General features: G+C 39.9%; 1 long non-coding RNA gene across 1 annotated transcript; it reads right to left on the minus strand.

Moving 5' to 3' along the window:
* Positions 1-3823: 3823 nt before the first annotated feature.
* LOC135254290 (uncharacterized) lies at positions 3824-6319 on the minus strand. Its single transcript, XR_010329817.1, has 2 exons — positions 5548-6319; positions 3824-3975 (listed from the first exon to the last, which is right to left on the minus strand). It is a non-coding gene; the product is annotated as an uncharacterized LOC135254290 (long non-coding RNA).
* Between the last annotated feature and the right edge of the window lie 15791 nt (positions 6320-22110).

Raw genomic sequence — 22110 nt, forward strand, 5'->3', positions numbered from 1 at the left:
GCCCTTCTGGTCCATTCCCTCTCCTCCAGAGGAAATACGGCACTCCGCGCACAGACAAGTGTGACAGGCAGTAATCTGCTGGGGCCTGAACATTCCAGAACCCTGCTCCAAACCACAAGAAGTTCTAAAACCCAGTTGTGCTCAATCATGCCAGCTTTTCATCATATTGGGTCGCTCTTTTTTTTAACCTCAGCTGGCTCAGTGCTTTAAATACCGGTGCCGTACCTTTCAGTTAAGAGAAGATCTGGGTGGGAGAAAAAAAAAAACAATTTATGGGGCAACACTACAATGGAAATAATTACAGGGGCTATCGGCTGAAGCTTAGCCTGTCCCCTAAAGCTTATTATTATTCTAATATTGCAATAAAGTTGTCTGTCGTATTAATTTTCATGTGTCATCTGTACTTTTCAAAATTCGAATGAAGTTGTCTCGGTAATTTTAATTTAGCAGATTACTATATGTAAAGAAACAATAAACCAGCTAAGGCTTTTCCTCCATAATCATGCAATTTACTATCCCTCACAAGCCTTATTTGACAAGGCAATTTTCACAGTTATTAAGCTTCCGACACACTTGAAATAATCGTATTAGCGTTTTCTTTAAATTAGCTCGATTTCCGAAGGAAGTCTCTAATGCAGGGCAATGCACTGGCCTCACACAGAAGTTCTGATGTCTCCATTTCCTCTCCTCCATGCAGCAGGCATAGTAGGAGACGTAGGCCACCAACCACCAACCAATCATCAAAGGCCTGCCTTCCTATCAACGTCGAAAAGCAAGGTTGATGTTTTTTTTCTCATTTTAATTTTTCTTTTTCTTTCCTTTTTTCAGTTCATAATCAAGGCGTTTGTGGTTAATGGCGGTAATGAGCTAAGTGCCCAAGCGCCTAGTAGCTATCGGTGATTTTAATGGGACCGGTGGCTAGCCTGCTGTGGGGCGAGAGTCCCCTGTGCCCTGGGCCGAGGCTTCAGAACCAACTTTCACCTTGTTTTCACCCACGGGACTTCACGGGCTTGACATTTCGCTCGAGTGACATCGGTAAACAGTGTAAAAGTGGTGGGTATGAAGTTGGCGCATCATAATTCATCCGCATGAAATGGGACCCCTGACTGGGCGAGGCGGGGAGAAGAAACGAGAGCCTCCTCGCCGGCCGCCCCCCTCTGGCGAGGAGCGAGCACGCTGGAAACCAGTTACTTGTTAGGATACGCCACGTCCCGATACTTTTATCTTTGACCTTTGACCCGTCCACATCTGGAAACATAGTTTGAGCCAAACAGAAGGAAGTTTTCTTTTCTCTTTTCAAACAGTTTATAGAAGAGAAATGTTTAAGGCTGGACAATGTCGCCTTTCTCAGAGAGGGGAGCTGTTTTTACGGCTGCACTCGCACTGAACTCTGAGATATTGACCGTTAGCACAGGGAAGAGTACGCGTGAAGGCCGCTTGGGCCGAGGACACTGGGATAGTGTGAACAGTGCATTGTTTCTCTCCGCTGGATGGATTCCAGATTTGGGACAAGATAAACATCTTGTGGTGGGTGAGGGGTCAGGAATATAAAGCCTTTCAAGACTGGGCCTCTTTGATGTTCTTGGTTAATAAACACCCAGTTCATAGCCAATGCAAACACTCCATCACAGGATATACAGTGACAGATCTACTTGTGCCCTACTTTTACATTAGTTTTTCATTCAGTCATTTGGTAAAGATGAAGCATAAGCTGCTTACACTGCTGTCAAGACTTTGTTGAGTAGTTGTGTAGTTCAATATTGCAGAGCCACCCAGCTTTACATCCCTGTTAAATCTCACTAGGATGCAATATCAGCTTATAAGTTAATAAACATTCATTTACATTTTCACAATAAGGTTGATCATTTTACTCTGATTCATGTCCATAGATGCTTGGTTTGTTGTTCAATAAATACACATGCATTAACTAATTTATTCTCTATCAAAGGTAAAAAACTAAATAAATAATTAAAAAAAAACAGGAGGCCTAATACTTTTGCCCGGTACTGTATACCAAATATACTATATGCTGCACCAAATCCTTCCTGCTTAAATTGCTCTTGGACAAATGTTACGTTACATTCTGCTAATCTCAAATATTGTTTTGAAGCACTCTAGAGGTTGAATATATGTGTGGGAAAAGCATTGTCATGTTATGCTTGATGACATTTTCTAACATAGGGCTCTATTTTCTGGAATCAATGTCACACGATGCATGGGCACAGTCAACAGCACGGAGTGTGGGCGCACTGAGCATGACTGGTGAATGTTGGTATTTTCAGGACCAGAGGCAAGTTGTGCACTGTGCAAAATTCCTGGTGCACCTTGAAAATGGGCTGGATTATACTGAATATATTATCAGTGTGATGTAGCTGGTTTTATTAATAGCCAATCAAATTACCCCTTCTCATTCCCTTTAAAAGCTGAGCACATTGTGCAGGGGGTACTGCCAATTTCAGTATTCAGGCTGCAATGGAAGTTGAGGATAATGAGATGTTTCTCAGAAGACATTTTTTTTTCAAGAAGTGCAGAGTTGGGCTGCACCACACAAGTCCACACAAATCTCATATATAAGTGAAATTTGACTTTATTTGAATGTTCTTCCGTCAGAATGAAAACATTGTCTAAATGTTTATTATGGGCCAGTTTTAATATTTCCCAGTAAATAGCTTAAACACAGTATGCCATAACTAAGAAATAACGGCAACAGTATCTTGAAATTTTATTAAACAACATAAAACCACGGAAGGTCATACAAGGCTTGTGATCCCGTTCATAGCAGTAAAATGACCTAGCATTGCTCAAATGAAAGGAAAAAAATTATAACACACAAGAACTTCATTAATTCACAAAAATGGCAATGCTTAACTGAACTAAAGCTGGATGAGCTGTGGTTTCATCATGTTTTAAATACACTTTATCTCTTGGTTCCAAATCAGCATAGGTTTGACTTGTATTACTTACTCATAGACATTGCTAAGCAAGGAAACAGCAAGTTTATCCCATAGACAAATATAATTTAAATAGAACATACATACAGGACGGTATAGACCAGGTAAAATCAGGTTTCAATCTCACACAGGATTAGTAAGTAACTGGCCAACAAATGATGTAAAGCCTACAGAAAATCAAGATAGGCTGAAAAAAGTTTCTTTACTCTTCACTACTGACATGACCACAAAGACAAATTAAGTGTAGATATGATGAAACCACAACTAATCTAATACCGCATACATACTGTTTTTGAACCAACAGCATTTTGTCCTGTAAATTCTGCAGATATTTATGATTTATGCAATTATTTTTCATTGTTACGATTGTACCGCACCTGTATTACAACTGTCCTGCACATACTTCACAGTTGTAACGTCGGACTACATTAACGTTTGTTTGAATTGTACACAAATCGTTTATGATCATCTCAAGCCTAATGTGACTTATTGTAGCAGACAAGTATACACTCTTTCTAGTGATATCTCACAGCTTTGATCACATTACTTCTAAGTAATTTAATAAAAAGTATGAAACATATAACAGGTGGTCGTATATAAGGAATAATCCACAACAAGGTAGTCTGCTATCAAAAAAATAACAACTTCAGCGGAGGCTTGACAGTCTGCACTTTAACCTCATATTAACTGTTTCATTTCAAGCCCCATGCCCTGGAGTACAGAGCCAAAATGACAAAAATGGTGTCACTGTCCAAATACTTACAGACTGCAAGTATGTGTAGGCCGGTTAGTTACGTCATTGTTTAATATTACCTGACAAAAATTCTAATGATTCTAACTGCCTTGGGTTGTTTCTGAGCTCGCCACACACAGTGTTTTAACCAGCATTTTATTTATTTTTGTTGCTTGGGAGACTCCAGTATGGGGGTATGGAAGCCTTCCAGGAAAGTCTGGCATTGGTTTGAGTGCACAGAACACGCAGAAATGTTCTCAGGCTCCAGGACCGTGGCCAGGATTACCTGGACTGCAACACAAACAGGAAGCACTGCTGACGTTCGCAAGCACATCTGTGAAAGACCCCTCCTGTCTAACGCTGTCCAGCCTGAGCCAACAGCTGCCTATTACTTATTTTTCACAACAGCAAATAAATGCTTTATTTTATTTTTTACGAGTGAAAAATATGCGGTGCTCTACACAAACACATACTTGCTCTTTCCAAACCTCGCTCCCCTGAACGTTCACCAGCAGATTGAAGCTTGCAATTTAATTAAAGTCTTTCACATGGATTGGGAGTGTGAACAGAGCCCTGGGTGAAATGTCTCCTGATTTTATTTTCCTCTCACCCAGACGAGCGAGTCGGTGCCTCCAACTCGACGTGTAAATGCTGTGCTACATTTGACATGTTAAGGTTTTTTAAACCTTCTATCTTAAACTGCTTTGGTTCCACCCACAAAACACCCTCGCCTGTAAAATAAATAAATGTATTTAATGAGATATGAAATGCTAATAAACGTCTGCTCTCTTCATGGTTAATTGCTCCTTGTCACCCCAATGCATTTCATGATATATTGTCAAGCACAGTTCATATATCCAATATGTGTGGTATATGTGATATATTGTGGAGAGCATTGTCATATATATATATACATGCAGAGACATACACACATTACATATGTGTATGTGTTATATGTATATGTACATGTATAATACATTCACGTAACATGTATAATTATTTCCATTACAAATTCGATTAGAGGTATAATAATAAGCTTATTATCACATATATACAATTACACCAGTAGACTGCCTTTTTGCAGAGCTAGAGGCAGGAGCATTACAGAAAATTCACAGAAAACCCCGATTCAACTATCAGAGTTACATTTTGCATATATGTCTGTTTTGTCAATATGTTAAATGCACTGTCTGCATTTTACCTTGGTTAAATGTGCCTGCTAATGCCTCAAATTATACATTTAAAAAAATAGGGAAGGTCCTGCCAACAGGTAGTGTAAGGCATGTGCCACTGTACTGTCAAAATGTGAGTTGATTGGCTCAGTGGCTGGTCACAGACTTCATAGGCTCCCTCTATGGAGGAGGCCAAGGCTAATGTTTTATCTTAAGAGGAGACATCTGAATGGGCAAACATTAGGTGAACTAGATAAGTAGTCAATATCACTATAAGCATTGCCCATCTACTCTCACCTATCATAGTAAAACATGGCACAAAGATATATATTGCTAATATTGAATACAAGCTTTTCACATTTCAGCATTAGCAGCCCTTGATGAGAGCTTTGGCTTTCCCCTTAACAAACAGCAAGTGTTGGTGGACTTGCATTTGCTTCAATTGTAAGATTAATCAAGCAGCAATATTTATATCTTCACAGTCAAACATATTTAAAAAGACTGACATGTATCACTAAACAAAGCCAATAACAGCATTTGCCATGCTTTGTGATGCTGCTGAAATTAGCTAAGATTGCCACTAATGCCCGTCAAAGCCCTCCCTGTAAAGATAAGGGACAACTATCTAACTGTATGGGGGCCAAGGACATCAGAACAGCAGTTACATGTGAGACCCCCTGCTGTACAGTACCTTCATTGTTGTGCTATCAGTTGTAGCACATCAGTAGCAATCTCTGACCTGCAACCCTTCCCTCCAACTGGCTTTTTAGATGTTTGAATTCACTCAGATTAGAAGAGGTCACCACATCCTAATGAGAATCACTATAATGATAGGAAAGACTAATTGTCAGATTATTTAGACACACACAACACTCCCAAATCAAATTGTTAATTTTATCTGCGTTATGCTCTTGATTTTAGATTGAAGCCTGAATATGTCTTCTCTCCACCCCCCTCCAAAAAAAAAAAAGAAAAGACAAAGAAAAATCCTTGTCCGGTCATGGTTGCCTGCTCGTTTCTTGATAAGCTTCAGGCGATGACATTCACCGATTACTTTTCATTTTTACAGGAAGTGCAACACTGTATAATTAGCAAAGATCATCAAGCAAGAGTTTGCGTGGAACAGTTTTCAAAGTTGCTCACCCCGTAGGGCTCTCAGTCTGTTTACTCCTCCCAAATTAGATCGGTTTAATTGTTATGAAAAGAGACCGCTAGGATTGTGCAGCCTAATTATGCAAATGTTCGAGTGTTCAACGACAGTGATGCGTTTACTCTGGCAGCCAATGCATTTCCTTCAGCATTGTCATGAGCCGGCTGTCATCCAATCATCTGTGAGATGTCTGCACCTGAAGGCAAGACAAAGAACACATCAATCCACCCAAACTCATTACCCTTAGACACGAAAGGAGACAAATATTGTTGCAGATTCCTCACTCGCTCCAAATTACATTTCTCAGACCAGATTTAATAAATGTTTGTGGGCAAGTTTCACAAAGCTAGCGGTTAGTGCCACAAAATCTTAATTTCAACAGTGAAACTATAATTGAAAATAAATGAAAAACAGGTGTTATTTAATTGATTCCTCAGCCACCATATGCATAAAAAAGAGATTACAATTTGCTTTGTTTAATGACAGCTATAAGAGCTATAAACAGGACTTTCTGCTGAAATATTTAAGTTGCATTATGGCCATGAAAATGCATAATAATAAGGAAAATAATATACCTCAAATTATCTTATTGTCAGTACAACATCTCTTATTTGAATATCACTGTACAAGACATGTATTTTACTGCCTTTGATTAGATTATGGCTCATTGATCCAACATACAGTATACTCACACTTTGAATGATAATTTCCAAGTAGGCTTGAAGTAGAAACCAATAGAATAAGTAATTATTACCCCTGCTCCATTAAAGAGAGCTAAATTGCTTCCTTTGTGGAAATAGACATAAGTGGTGTGTGAATGTATAGTCAGAGGCATCATGTTCACTAATGAGTTGAGTTTATTTTTTGTTGTTGCTTGTTTTATTTAAAACAAGTGGTCTCTCCTCCTATGGCTACAGAGTGAAGGTTAATGTAACGTGGAGCATAATGATAGAATAATTTAAGCATGTGCTTATAGTAACACATTTAAGTCTGACTCTTCTTCTATACAAAATATTGTGATTAAACACATTATGATGCAATATTATTCCCTCCAGTTATTTTTGGTGAACACGGTGCTCTTGAATTTGCATATGCATGTTTTGTACCGGTGTTTCTGTGATGGTCAAATTTGATTTTGGGGTCACCTTAGACCCTAAAGGGTCAGTGAAGTGTTCAACATGTGAGAGACACACTGGCAGATCATGTTCACCCCACTTTGATCTCACAAACCCTGCAATCTATAAGAATGCCACTAACGCTGAACAGGCAAGGGTCACAACTTCAGCAATCGCACCAGTTATTCATTATATTTTGCCCCTAGATAATGTTTGTTTGCATGTTGATGTGTGCATGCGTGCATGCATGTGTGTGTATGTGCATGCAAATGTTTGCATGTGTGTACATACAGGCCAGTATGTATGTCTGTATGCATGTGTGTGTGATCATGTGATGAGATCAATCATGATTTCTCATCTGTGTCCCTGAGATTCAAAGGCATTCCACTGGTGATAAGCAGAGTTGTGCAGTAGAATGCTGGATTCTGGGGACAGTTCTAAGCACCATCAAATGCTAAAGCAGAACACATGCACAGAAGATACTGTCACATAGTAAATGCTTTTTTTCTTCTTTTTTTTTTTAAAGCTAAAACAAGCCTGGCTTTATGAGGTCCCACTCGAGTGCACCCAATTTTTGGAGCTCAGACAGAGGGACTTTAGCAATACCATAGTAGGAGCATCTGTTTATGTGGTGTAAATTACACTGCTAACACAATGAAAACTTTAATAGTGACCATACGACCAGAGAAGAAAGCGTTGCTTTTATGGAGTGCCTGTGCTGGGTATTTTGCATGAGGGCTTACCAACCCCTAATCAGAAGCTAAATCATTTAGGGGCAACGGACCAGCCTCAGAACTGTGTGCTTTACTGCCATTGCAGTGGTGCAACCATTGCTCACTCCCGCTAAACTAGCGGTAGCTCAGAAAGCATCCCTCGCAAATGCATGGCGATTGTAATAAAAGTTAGGCATTTGAACCTGTTGCAGTCCAGCGTGGGCTTAACGGCACTCTGCGGACCCTCCAGCAGAGCCAATCCATATTTATGTTGGCAATATTTGCGAGAGAATTAAGATCATAAAACCCGGTGGCCACACAAAGCTCTCATTAACTTTGAGGGGCCCCTGTTTTGGAAGGAGAGGCTTATTTATGTTCCGTGGACCGGGGCAAAATCTTCCTCAGTCTGTCAATATTTTCTTTTGTCTTTGTTGCTCCTTTTATGCATCGATAAAGGTAGGATTTATTGCCCCCGAACATTCTCTTTCTATTTTCATAGATGGATGCTCTGACAATTTTGTTTTATTATTACACTGAAAAGAGACACGTGCGTAAACATCTTTGTAAAAAGCTCACACAGAGATAAATGCTATAACACTCACGGATTGCTGCTGGAAAAGCATGCGTTGCATCATGTTACGTTTATTCTGCTTCAAAAGCAAGGATGGAAGAGGAAGAAAAGACCTTCTACAACTTAAAGCTGAGGCAGCACTTAAATGCTGAATTAGAAAGAAATTATTTTTGAGTGAAAACTACATGTAAATTTAAGTGTTTTGCGGTGAAGAGCTGGTGATACACCTTCTAGCTGCTCTGGTAAAAACCCAGCTACATTTGGTTGAAAAGTGAATGTTTTCTAGCCAACTAGGACATAGCCAGGCCATACCCGGGCAACGCCTGAGCTATATTGGGGTTAATCTGGCCCATTTATGCCAACATGTCAGACATGGAATTGAAATTTGATTTATTGTGGATGACATAAGTATTTTTTGTTTTGAGGAGAATGTGCAACAGCTTTTGGATATGGTTACCAATAAAATGATTCAATTAAAATGGTGGTTTGATATAAATAGATTGTCATTAAATCTGCGCTAAAACATATCTAATACTATTTGCTAAATGTAGGATAATTTTACATGTGAAAGTGATGATAGATAATATAAATATTGAAAGAGTATATGAACACAAGTTTTGGGGTGTGATATAAACACTGCTAGAAACCTCCTATGGCACGTGAGAGCAAAGCTTGCTAGGAGCATTGCAGTTCTGAGGAAAAATAGACATATTAAATCATAGTGTTTTATGCACTCTGTCTTTCTCACTTGTTTTACCATATCTGACTTACTGTGTAGATGTGTGGGGTAACACATACAAAAGTAGCACACATTCATTGTACATACTGTATAAAGAACCATTAAGATTGTAAATAATGTAGGATTTTGTGAACATAAACAGTTCTTAAAGAAGTTTATGGACCTAGTAAAATTTAAGATGGTGAGAATATTGTAAAAAGCAAAAAATAATTTAATTCCTGGTAACATACAAAAAAATAGGTGGGGGGGAGGGGGGTTACAAATTAAGAGGAAAATGTAATTTAAAAAACATGGTGTTCGGACCACACTGAAGAGTATGTGTATCTCAATTTGTGAGGTAAATCTTTGGAATGGGTTAGATGAGGAAATTAAACAAAGCACAAATGTAAACAAGTTCAAGAAGAATTTTTGAGAAGTACCAAAATATATAATGGCAATATGCCTTGTCTCTCTTTGAGCAGCGACGCTCGTCAAAAATGGTTATGAAGGGACATTTCCTTGTTATACATGTATAATTGTGTACAATATGTATGTATGTATGTGTAGGTATACGTATATGTAGCGAGAGAGAGAAAAAAAATGAGTGTTTACTTCTTCCTACATGCAACATTTACTTATTAATTATTAAGAATTATCTCACGTGATTTTGTTATTTTAATGCCGACTTTGGTTCTGTTACTTATTTATCGTTTGATACATTTTCGGGATAAACTCAATTAAATTCAAATGCAGTTCAATTAGATTCAATTCAATTCAATTCAATTCAAATGTCTCTCAGCCCAGATTTCCAACCACTGAATGTGATTTTCTCACTGAGTAGTTTAATGTCAAGCCCCTAATGTCTTGACTGTAAATCTGGTTCTAAGACCACTCCTCCCTCACAATTATGAGCATATACGTGATTAATGAAGGTAAGTCCAGTTTACCATGGATGACAAACAAGGCTAAAGTTTGTACCAGGATGAACTGCTCAATGGCTAGTTATGAGGCTGAAACCTCAAAACAGCTATGAAAAGCAGGCAAAAAAACAGCAGGTAAAGTCAGTTCCAGCGGGTTCCATGTTGGGTTGGAGAATCCCTGTGCCCTGACGCATGTGTTTGCTTGATGTTAATCACCCAGGAGTTTATGGGTCTTGCCTGGTTCTGACAGTAGTTAAACATCGCTGCCCGGAGATGTGCTGGCTTTTACTGCGCTGCCTTATTATTCTGATGACTCATGGTCCAGGTGGTCGTCACTTTTTTTTTTCTTTCCCAAACGTCAATCATTTGCCCGGGGGGGCGCTGGCCACGCCCTCGGTTCGGCCCGCGGGAGACCCGGGGCGCCGCTATGGCGGATCAGAGCCCGGGAGACTGTGTACCGTTCCAGTGGCCCGGAAGAACCTGCACACTGGCCTTCTACTGTCATTGTTTTCACATGAACGTCTCATTTTATGGGCAATATGTAAAGGGTAACGTGTAGATGCGTTCATGTTTCAGGCCAGCAGATGAGCTTTGGATTGCATACATGACATAAATGACCATTAGGCAGTGAAGGAGTACGAGAAGCCTCACGTGTTCATGCATCATGTTGACTCAAAGCGCACAGACGGGGGGAGAAATGATAGCCCCGGCAACACACAAGCATGACCTCAGCTGCCAAGCTGCCACCAATCACTGAAGAGGGAGAGTTTATAGGGCAAAGGTCAAGTCTAACAGTGAAATTTATCATTTTTACCTTTTCTATAGAATTGGGTAGTATGTTTACCAACGAGCAGGGTGTCAGCAGGACACGGTGTGTCTGCGTGTGTGTGTTTGTGTGTGTGTGTGCTTGTGTATTTCCCACATAATGAGCACAATTTGTGTGTGTGTGTGTGTGTGCTTGTGTATTTCTCACAGAATGAGCGCAATTTCAGTAAAAGCATATCAAGGCATCGTAAGTTTTTTCTTGGCTTTGTGACTGCCTCTTTTCTTTTGAAACTGCAGACTCTTCAGCAAACCTGGCTTTTATGCAAAACATGCAGATGAGCCCTCATTTCCTGGCCCTATTGTGCTCCCCTCCCCAGATCTGTTTTTGGACCTCCAAGGCTCGTGTTCTGTTTGGAGTTGGCATGCTCAAAAGTGAGGAATGGTGCTAAAATGCGTTAGCAATTAGTCACTTCCCCAGTGGAAAATCTTCTCATTAAGCCTCGCGTTAATGAGGAAGATGGTGAACAAACTTGTCAGTGTGCCATGAATCAATCTGGTCTGTGCCTACTGTCAAAATATAAACCGAGCCCCAACATAAACATGTTGTGTAAAAAGACCTTTGTCCACTTCTGTAAACCCCTCCCTCACAGCCTGATTACCCTCAGTGAAAATACCGCTGGTTTATTCAGAGGTTAATCGGATGCACGTTTCCCCAGCGTTTGCTTTGTGTCACAGTACATACAGCCTACCGACGCACTGGTTTGAATAGGCATGAAAAAAAAAAACTAAATGTGATCCATTTTAAAGAGAAGAGAGAACACTTGAAACTGCAAAAGGCTTGTGCAAACTGTGCACGCCGGTCACCATGGTGACACGCACTCGGTTAGCAGCGTGCCCCCCCGACCCGGGGTGGCGAAGGACTTCCCTGGCGAGCGCGCCGCGGGACCCTCGCCCCGTCGCTCGGCTCGAGCCCCACCGCGAGGAGAAGGCGAAGCGGCGCCTCGGCGCGCGCCAAAACGGCCAGGCCCCTGGCCGCGGCCCCGCTGCGTCACATGACTCCGTAAGCGCTCGGCCATATGCGCCTCCCGGCAGCGCCGCGCCAGAGGAGCGTGCTGACCATCTGCAGCCCCGGGTCACGTGACCGCCGACGCAGCCGGGGCCGGGGGCCTCAGTCGGAGCCGGCTCGGGTCCAAGAACAACGGCGGGCCGTGGAAACTCTCCCCCCACCGCACCCCCCCCCGTTTCCCCCTCCCCTTCCCCCCCCCCCCTCACCCGCGACCGCACACACCTCTGAGGGGACCTTTCCATGCAGCGGGGGGGCTGCTCGCGGCTCGTAAAATAAACACAGAAATCATTCTGAATGCCTTCCCTTCCACCGCGCCGGGAGCCGGAAAAAAAGGAAAAGCAAAGACTGCCGGGAGACCCGCTTCTCTTTATTCACGGGGACTCCAAAAATAATAAAAAGTAACATTATCGCATAAAAAAATAAAATCCTGAAATAAAATTTTACACGCTGCAGATATGTGGGATTGCCACTTCATTAGGAGAATGGTGGGCTGTTTCGTAGCGGAGTACCTCTGCTGCTAGTTTATGTTCACAGCACCATGCTTAGCGCGTAGCAGAGACGATGGGGGACTGCAATCTGTGTGGAGGCTGTTATATAGCCGGAATTTCTCTCTGTACGCTGCTTAACAATGAAAAAAGTACAGATGTCTTTTAATTATCAGTTGTTTTATTTTAATCAAAATAGTGTCAATGTGCTGCTGCCTCAATAGTGAGCCTGCATGTTTATTGGATATGCTTTGTTTTAAAAAAAAAAAACCCCAGTGCATTTGTGTGATAACAATGTGACTGCAGTTTACCAAAATAGATGGATTTAAAATTATATCCAGTCTGTCTATTTTCTGCACTGCATGACACCAGATTGCTTTTGGTGCTTTTGAGGTTTTTTATTTTTTTATATTTTTTATTGGCTTTTAACTGTTTAATATTGTGATGTGGCCTTTTAGCCTTTGGCAGGTAGTTTAGTGCTGCGTTCATAAGAACACAAATTATTCTCACTATATGGTAGCTACCTCATGTCGTGTGTTTACTTGATGGGAATTTCATTTGCATATTGTCAGCAAATTGCTGGTGTTAAGCCCTCAGATAGCCAGTGAAATATGGATTCCTCATTAGATTCAAGAATGTATATTTCTGCATTTTCATAACTACTAATCAGGTCCAATGCCTCTGCTACTATTCCTACAGTCACATGATAATGCATTTTAATATGATTTTGATCTGACTTTCGATGTGTCTGTAAATATGGTTGTTATTATTTGTATATATTACGTATAATGTTTTAGACAAAGGAAGGCAAAGGAAGAAATGCAACAGCACAGTGAAAAAATTTTGTTTTTTTTTAACCTAAATTGTGATTTCGATAGGAAGTCAGAATGATTTGTCGGAACAAAAAAAAAAGACATTTTCTGAGAAAGAATGTTGAGTGACTGTAGAACAGGTTGTTTGTCAATGTTTCTGCTGCTGTTATTATTGGTGGTGTTGGTGTTCCTGCAGAGTAAGCCTACTTAGTAATGTGTAATGTTCTTGTTTTTCTGTTCTTGTGAGTGTTTTTGTTGTTAATATTGGTATCTGCTGCTGTTATTATTGGTGGTGTTGGTGTTCCTGCAGAGTAAGCCTACTTAGTAATGTGTAATGTTCTTGTTTTTCTGTTCTTGTGAGTGTTTCTGTTGTTAATATTGCTATCACTGTTGTTGTTGTCTGCTATTGTAGCTATTGTCTGTTGTAGGTATTATGTTGGTGTTTTTTTGTTGTTGCTGTTTGTTTGATTTGATTTGTTTTTTGTTTTTCTGGCTTTTGTTTTAGCTCTGTAACATGTTGTGCGTTTTTGTGGCAGCTGAATAAGCTGTAGTCCCTTACTTGTCGTCTCTGATGTGGGTATTGTTGTTGTTACACTGTTGTTGTTGAAATGTTGAGCACAGAACGGGCTTGGGGACTGAGCAATGAGGAGCGTGTCTGATTTGATTTGGCTCCCAGGCTGTCAGTGGGAATCCCAGATATTAATTTCTTTTATCCATGTTACAGCTGTTATCTACATGACAAGAGTGAACAGATTGGCCATGCTTAAAAAAATCCCCCAAATCTAACTCAAGTAAAGATGCCTGTAGCAAAATAAATACATAAAAAGATACCATCGTGGCATGGTCTAATGACAAATAATCCATGCCTTCAGGCAGGTCGGTGTCTCTGAAAGCACCTTTGATACAGAGAACACTGACTGGTCCTATTGAGTTGGCGTGTCTTCTACAGTATGTGTTCCAGTCTCTGATATTCCCCTGTGGTTCTGGCCCAGGAAAGGTTTTCCCATCTGATCTACTGTTGTTCCACTCTCTGTCACTCCTCAGCAACATGCAACTGTCAATCTTTTTTTTTTTTTTAATAAGCACAGCACCCATTTTCCTGGCACGCTTTCCACCGCATCTGAGATGTTTTTGTTCTAACCATTCAGACTTTTTTTGGAGAGATGAAAAGTAAATTGGCGCATGAGGTGAGAAATAATTTTTAGCACTGCTTTTAGTAATTAATTATCTTATCAGGCAGTCTGATCAAGCAAAATGGGAAATTCTGTCAAACTTTAATTACAGCTACACTATTAACTTTAGTAAGTAAGGTGAAGTTAGTCAAGAATGTATGTAGCATGCATGTATGTATGCAAGCATAGACATTTGTGTTTGTGTGCATGTGTGTGTGTGTGTGCATGCGTGCGTGTGTGTGTGCGTGTGTTTTGTTTGTGTGTGTGTGTGTGTGTATGTGTGTGTGTGGGTGCCTGTGTGAGTGTTGGGTGCCTGAATCATAATGACATGCATCACTATGGATGAATTTCCTTTTTGCTTCCATCGAGCCTGTCCTGAGCCTGTCTTAATGAACTTAATGTATAAAAAAAGCAAATTAATTTATTGCCACGATTATACCGCACTAATAAATTACCAGTGCCGATTTTATTACATCTCATGCAGATGGAATGGTATTACTTGCGCTCGTGCACTCCTGTTTATTTTATTACTACCTTTCTAATTGGTGGGAGCTCAGACTCCGAGCCCAGGGCCTGCTCTCTGCGTGGCGACACTGGCAGCATGGAGCTGGAACTTTTCCATGCATCATAATTGTTTTCTAATTCACTATGCTAATTAACTAATTAATTCGGGAACAGGAGATTAGATCACACGCGCGCACAAAAAAAAATGAACTGCAGCAAAAAGCGGGGCGATTGTTTCACTTTGACATTATAAATGCAAAGCATCTTTCAATTTCTGCTATGTCTTTTCTCCCCTAGGCTACGGGAGTGATGGGGTTTTATACAACTATAATGTGAGTGGAACAGCCTTCCCATACTGTTCAGATGGTAGAGATCAAGACTTTAACCGTTCCACAGACTACATGACATTACTGTAGTTCTTATAATAGATTCAAGTGGTCTGTTTATAGGCTTCACTGAGCATAGCCAGCTGTCTGGCAAGTATATACTGTACATGCGCTGTTCTGACAAAAATCTGTAAAGCCTCCCAAAATGGAGCGATTCGTTCAACAGCTTCCGTGACTTTGCTGGCATTTTAGACCTCTGCTGGTAACATTTTGGTACTGCAATTAATTCTGTAGGGAGTTAGTAAGTGTGAGTGCATGAGTCAGCGAGTGAGAAACTGGTTGTAATTTTTTTTTTTTTTTTTTTTTTAAACATCCCTTAACTTTGACTTACAATTAAAAGGAAGAATTTATTCATTTATATATTTTCTTCACAAAAACTGTGTGGCGAGTTCAGTAATCACTAAAACCAACTTGCCAAACTAATTCTGTAAAAAAAAAAAAAAGTGTAATCCTTGCATTTACTTGTAAATTAAAATTAAGGACAAATTTCTAGAGGCTGATTCTTCATGTTGCACAAACAAATACATTTTTTTTTAAACTAACGTGCTAACACTAACAAGATTTCAGTGTGGATGGCTACAGCACAAGTAAAATAATCTTTGTGCTTTTAAGATGAGCAGCTGAGAACTGTGTGGGAAAAAATAACTTCATATTCATTACTGACATTAAGGCAAAACGGACTGATGTTCATTGTGTCCGTTGCAATTCAGGTAAAAACCCACAAGAGGGCAGCCTCCCATCTACACCTGCAGGTGCATCTCATTTACACAGGCCTAATGTTTAGTACACATTTGCTAACCAACACAAAGTGCACAACAACGCATAATGATAATACATATAATTCACACAGAAAAACTTACCACAAGCCCCTTCAAAGTCCTGCATTCATCCGAGATGGAGAGTTAGTGGCATAGCTCCACAATATCTGTTGTTAACATTTAAACACATTTAATTTGAAGAAAAAAAAAATAATCTGTATAATTCTACTGTGTAAATGCTTAGGCTCTATGCACACTGCAATTTTTAACAATACGATTAGTGGTTCTTTCTCACGATCGGTGTTTTCATTGTGATCTCAATAAGACAGCTCAGCCATGCAGCCGGACATCCACTCCCTTTGTGAAGTTGAGGAATATGTCCACCAGCAGGCAGAGTTGAGACATGAGAAAATAAGAACCCAGTACCCTTTGTAGCCAAATGGAAAATGAAGTTGGCCACCTACTGGTATCTATTAATTAAATAAAATCAGTTAATGATCACATGAATTCATTCAGCGCCTTCTTTAATTAGATCAATGAAATGTATTCTGTATGTATTTAATTTGCTCATTCTGTTAAACTCAGCTGGAATGTGAAAAGATTGCCGTGCTGAATATTTGCAGTGCAGGAATAATTGAAAGTTCTGAACTGTGAAAGTAAAAAGACGAAAAAGAAAGATTTTTATTTATTTTTTTTACCGGGAAAAACAGTCGCTTGTTACAGACGCAATGTTTATTCATGATTACCATTCATTTAGGCATCCCAACACTTTTAATGTTGTTTCTTAGAGTTGTTTGGCCATGCATTATTAATGAATTAGGTTTTTACTTCAAAGAAAACATACCTGGTTGAGATGAATACACTGAAATATGGAAACGGCAATTTTCCATATTTACATAGAACAATAAGGAAAGGTTTCTAGTAGAAGGCTGTGAGTTTCTCCAGCAGTCAGGGCAAATATTTTATTAAAAAAGATTAATGAAATATTCTGCCCTCACCATAACTTTTCACCCTAACAGTTTCAATGTCTCAGGCAAGTAAAGCTTTATAGCTCCAGTAAAGGGGTGGATGTTTTCAAATATGTTTTAATAACATATTCCATAAAACAGCCTTGAAATAGCAAATTGCATTTGTGTTTTCGATTTGCATTGACCCTTGAAACCTCATACTCTAATCCTAACCAAATATATATCTTATCACATTCAAAACTACTACATTACCTTTCAGTTGTAATACTTAAATACATATCCTTGGTGTACAAGGACAAGAATGGCTTCCCAACACAATTTAGTTCATTGTCTGTTTTTTGTCTTTTGCGTATTTAACAGTTCACATATTCTTTGTATGTAAAGATCCCCTAAAGCTCATCAGTGGATCTTGCATACTATACATACGATCTCGCATACTACCATGCTATACTGTGTTCCCTGAGCACTTATTTTCCTTCTTTGGTGAAAAACAGCTCACAGAGAGGTGGAGGTTGACTCTCCCTATGGGGGCGGGCTCTAGGGTTTATTGACCCATGCGTTTCTGTGATAGCAGTGGCAGTGAGGGAGAGGGTGTGAGCATAGCAATGGATGAACGCTGTTGTTTGGCAGTTGTGTCCAGATGACGAGTGTGTCTAGTGGAAGTTGGGCAAAAACTGTTCATATGAAACCCAATGGATGGAAGATAAACGCGCCTTTAGCAGGTGGTGGTAAGGCCGGTTTATTGTTCTTAGTGAGTAGAAGAGCCCTTGTTATTTCCCCTGGCAAATTCCTAAGGCTGTGAAACTTGATTCTGATATGTTTGAAAGGGAACGGGCATCACACTGCTTAAAATTCCACTTTGATGTGTTCACTTTCTCCTCCATACAGTTCAAATTATGCAAGAGGCCATAGATAAGACCCCCAAGACTCTCAGATGTCTACATCTGACAGCTGCATCTTTTGATTTGAATTCCAGTTCATATCAGTGGTGTTAGGATGAGAACTATTTCAGAAAGAATTGTGATTTCTTTGGTTATGTTTTTTGTTGTCATCAAACTTTATACTGTAATTTTTAAAGGAGAGTTTTGAGATGCTGAAGTTGTGAGCATATATGTGTGTGTGTGTGTGTGTGTGTGTGTGTGTGTGTGTGAGTGTGAGAGAGTGTGTATGCAACAGATGCAACTCTTCTGTCCCTTTGGAGTTAAATAATAAACAAGACAAAATGATTGTGAGTGGCCTATTGTGGCTTATAAGCATGAATAAACCAGCTTGGACTGAGCAACTCCAGGCATTACAAAGTACATTATGTGAGGAATGACTGCAGGAGCTAAAGATCTCTAGTTGCAGCGCAAAGCTAAATCTAATTTAAAATGGGAATAAAACTCTCATGCGGACCATAAACTGACACTTGATGAACAACAAAATAGTTTTTATAAAATGTATTTAAAAGTAATGAGACGGGAAATTATGTTAAGTAATGTTAATGGCTTTGATACTATTTATATTTAAAGTGCAGGGAACCATTCTTATTATCTTCAAGCAATTTCAATGAGTTTTGGAAATTGATTATAGATTGGGATGGCAGGTATGCCATCCCGCCAAGTTACGCCTTGGCGGGGGCATGCCCTATGCCCCATACCTATACAGCACCGAGAGTTTGGCACTTTTCAGGGTTCCCCACAGAAATAACCACAACAGCCACAGACACTCAGCCCTTAAAAACATTAAATTCTGTACATTCTGACCCCATTTCAACAGACAGAATTCATAAACAACTTCACATGTCCACACAATAAAGCCCCAAACTAAGGGGATTTTGCGTTTTCTCCTTCTTCTTCTTCTTCTTCTCTTTCTTCTTCTTCTTCTTCTTCTTCTTCTCATTCTTATTTTTCCTGCCGCCTATCCCACTAACAACATGTCTCCCCATTGGACATTTCACTGACACCAGCCAAATCTGCCAAATCTGCACCTACACGACCCAATCAGAAACGCGCATACACACGCAAAATACCCATACATTTTTATGCTGAAACATTTCCAGTTTAAACAGCCAGTCCGCCTGTGGCCTAGTGGGTAAGGTTACAGTCTTGGGAACACGGGGTCTGAGGTTCAAGCCCAGCTTGGAACATGTTTCTTTAACCTGCTTCAACCCTCACTAATAATTGTCTACTAGCCTATTTATCAATTATTGCTTTTGCACCATATTTACCCGCCGTTCACCGCTCAGTTATTAACCGGCTACAATATTGCTAAGCCACATGGATTCAACGGGAGCTCTTCTGTGCTTACTGGCCTGTGTTCTTTAAAACCACCGGCAGGTTTGCTAATGATATTTCACGCATTGCATAGCTATGGCATGGTGCTGCACTAACGAAGTCACAAACTGGTAAACCTCCGGTTTGAGGATTGAACCCCGACTCGCCCTCAGGCAGATAATTTCCTCTTTTACACTAATGTTTTCTTACGCCTACATTTGCTTTACCAAAACTCACTCACGACCACCCATATGCATTTCATCACGGCAAATGTATTCCTTTTATTAACTTAAGTTACACCAGTTCACCACTGTGCCATTTCTACTAACTATATTTCTTCACTTGGCTACCGTACAAAACTTTCATATCAGCAAACGCCACGTTTCTATTTCTACATTCATGTTACCTCGCTCTGTTCTTTATCTAGCCACATACGCTACAAACAATTACTACTTATGTACATTCTGCAACTCCGCAGTTTGAACAGCTAATCCGTCCGTGGCCTAGTGGGTAAGGTTACAGTCTTGGGAACAGTGGGTCGTATGTTCAAGCCCAGCTTGGAACACGTTTCTTTAACTTGCTTCCACCCTCACTAATAATTGTCTACTACTTCTTAATTATTGCTTTTGCACAATATCTACCCGCCGTTCACCGTTCAGTTATTAACCGCCTACAATATTGCTAAGATATATGCATAATGACTTACCGTCTGTACGTTCAGTTATTGACCGGCTACAATATTGCTAAACCATATGGATTCAACGGAAGCTCTTCTGTGCTTACTGGTTCTTCTTTAAAACCACCGGCAGGTTCGCTCATGATATTTCACGCATTGCATAGCTATGGCATTAGCTAACGAAGTCACAGAATGGTAAACCTCACTCACTCACGGCCACCCATATGCATTTCATGACGCAAATGTATTCCTTTTATTTAAAAGTTACACCGGTTCACCACTGTGCCATTTATACTAACTATATTTCTTCACTTGGCTACCGTACAAAACCTTAATATCAGCAAACGCCACGTTTCTACATTCATGTTACCTCACCCTGTTCTCTATCTAGCCACATAGGCTACACACAATTACTACGTATGTACGTTCTGCAACTCCGCATTAAAACATTACATTTAAAATCATGTTTCACTCATAAGTATAACTACTAGCCCTGAACATGAGAAAAGCACATTCGTGCAATAGATTACATTACAGGCAAATAATGTGTGCAATGTTATTTAACCCTCCACTTCAACAACTAACGTTCAATACCGACTGTTATATACCATTTGATAAGGAATATAAGCTCGCTCATGGTCACTCCATTTCCTTCGCACTATACTCCGTGATCATGTCAACCTTCACATACATGCCCATTCTGCTAAAAACATATTGTTTCAACTACGGAATTTCGTAATTTCATTTTAATTTCTCTCACACTGTTGTTATTCTCTCATATGCAAAGCCTGCTGGGACATACGCGTCTGCTCCTATTCTCCACTATCATGTTTTCCGGTTCTAGTTTAGCAAAACGGCGAAGAGGATTCCTACCTGCAGATAAGCCTATCAAAATGCCTTATAAACCTTACAAACACTAAAAGTGCATATCCACGAAATAACAGACAATGGAGCAGGACAGAAGGATAAACCTTACAAACACTAAAAGTGCATCTCCACGAAATAACAGACAACGGAGCAGGACAGAAGGCTACACAAGTTGCGACCTAGGGAGTTATAATTCTACGGGCGTGTTGATTATTTTGTCAGTCAAGGCTCGTTGGATGGACGTCAAATCCGTGAGTAAATACCATATTCCATCTGCGTTTCTCCTGCGTTTACGCTTACGCCACTGCATCCTTTCTCACAGCCACTGTTTTACATATATAGCAAACCGAAACTGCTGAACGGTACACGCTCATCAGACTGTACAGATTCACACAACGATAGCCATAATCCACAACCGTTTTTTGCAGTGTCGCATTTCTCACTCTCATAATAAAACGCTTTGCAAAAAGAACTGATATCTCATAAAAAACACGTTTTCAATGTACAAAAATGCCAAGTTACTAAAAAGTATTGATATCAAAATGACGCCAAGTTACGATACTACAAAAATATAGGCTATCTTGCCTCACCGAAATGACATAAGATGTATCTCAAAGCAATGCTACCCAATATTTCCTCAGTTCTTTCAAGTCACTTGGCCCTGTGTATAAGCATGCACTACATGAACAGGCCAAATATATGTGTGGATGGCTCTCTCACAGTCAAGATTGATTGAATAGGTGTGTGTATGTCCAATTTGTATTGGTATGTAGGCCTATGTATTTCGCTGCCCAGGCTTTCTGTTGCGTGGATGATAGTATGTTTCTTGGTACAAGTGTGTTCGTGAATGTGAATGTAAGATGCTGCCAGGGAAATGTCCCCATGCGGATAAAGAAGTTCTCTATGTGTGTATGTACAATGTGTTTTACATGCAGTATTTATTGTACGTAGCAAATATACAATAACTTGCACATGTACTCAAATTCAGTTCAGAAGCAAGTATAAACATGTTTTCTGGAGAAATGTGCTTCCTGTCGTTGCTCAGCAGCAGTTCTGTACATTAATGAATTTATACATTAATTTCAATGTACAATGTTCAATGTGTTCCATGAGGCAATTCGAAATATTTGTCTCTTTGATCTGACAGAAAGTTTGCATGACATTGTGAAATGGTAAGATTAGAAAACACAGGGCCAAGTGACTTGAAAGAACTGAGGAAATATTGGGTAGCATTGCTTTGAGATACATCTTATGTCATTTCGGTGAGGCAAGATAGCCTATATTTTTGTAGTATCGTAACTTGGCGTCATTTTGATATCAATACTTTTTAGTAACTTGGCATTTTTGTACGTT

This window comes from Anguilla rostrata, chromosome 4, assembly GCF_018555375.3.
Source record: "Anguilla rostrata isolate EN2019 chromosome 4, ASM1855537v3, whole genome shotgun sequence".
Classification (NCBI taxonomy): domain Eukaryota; kingdom Metazoa; phylum Chordata; class Actinopteri; order Anguilliformes; family Anguillidae; genus Anguilla; species Anguilla rostrata.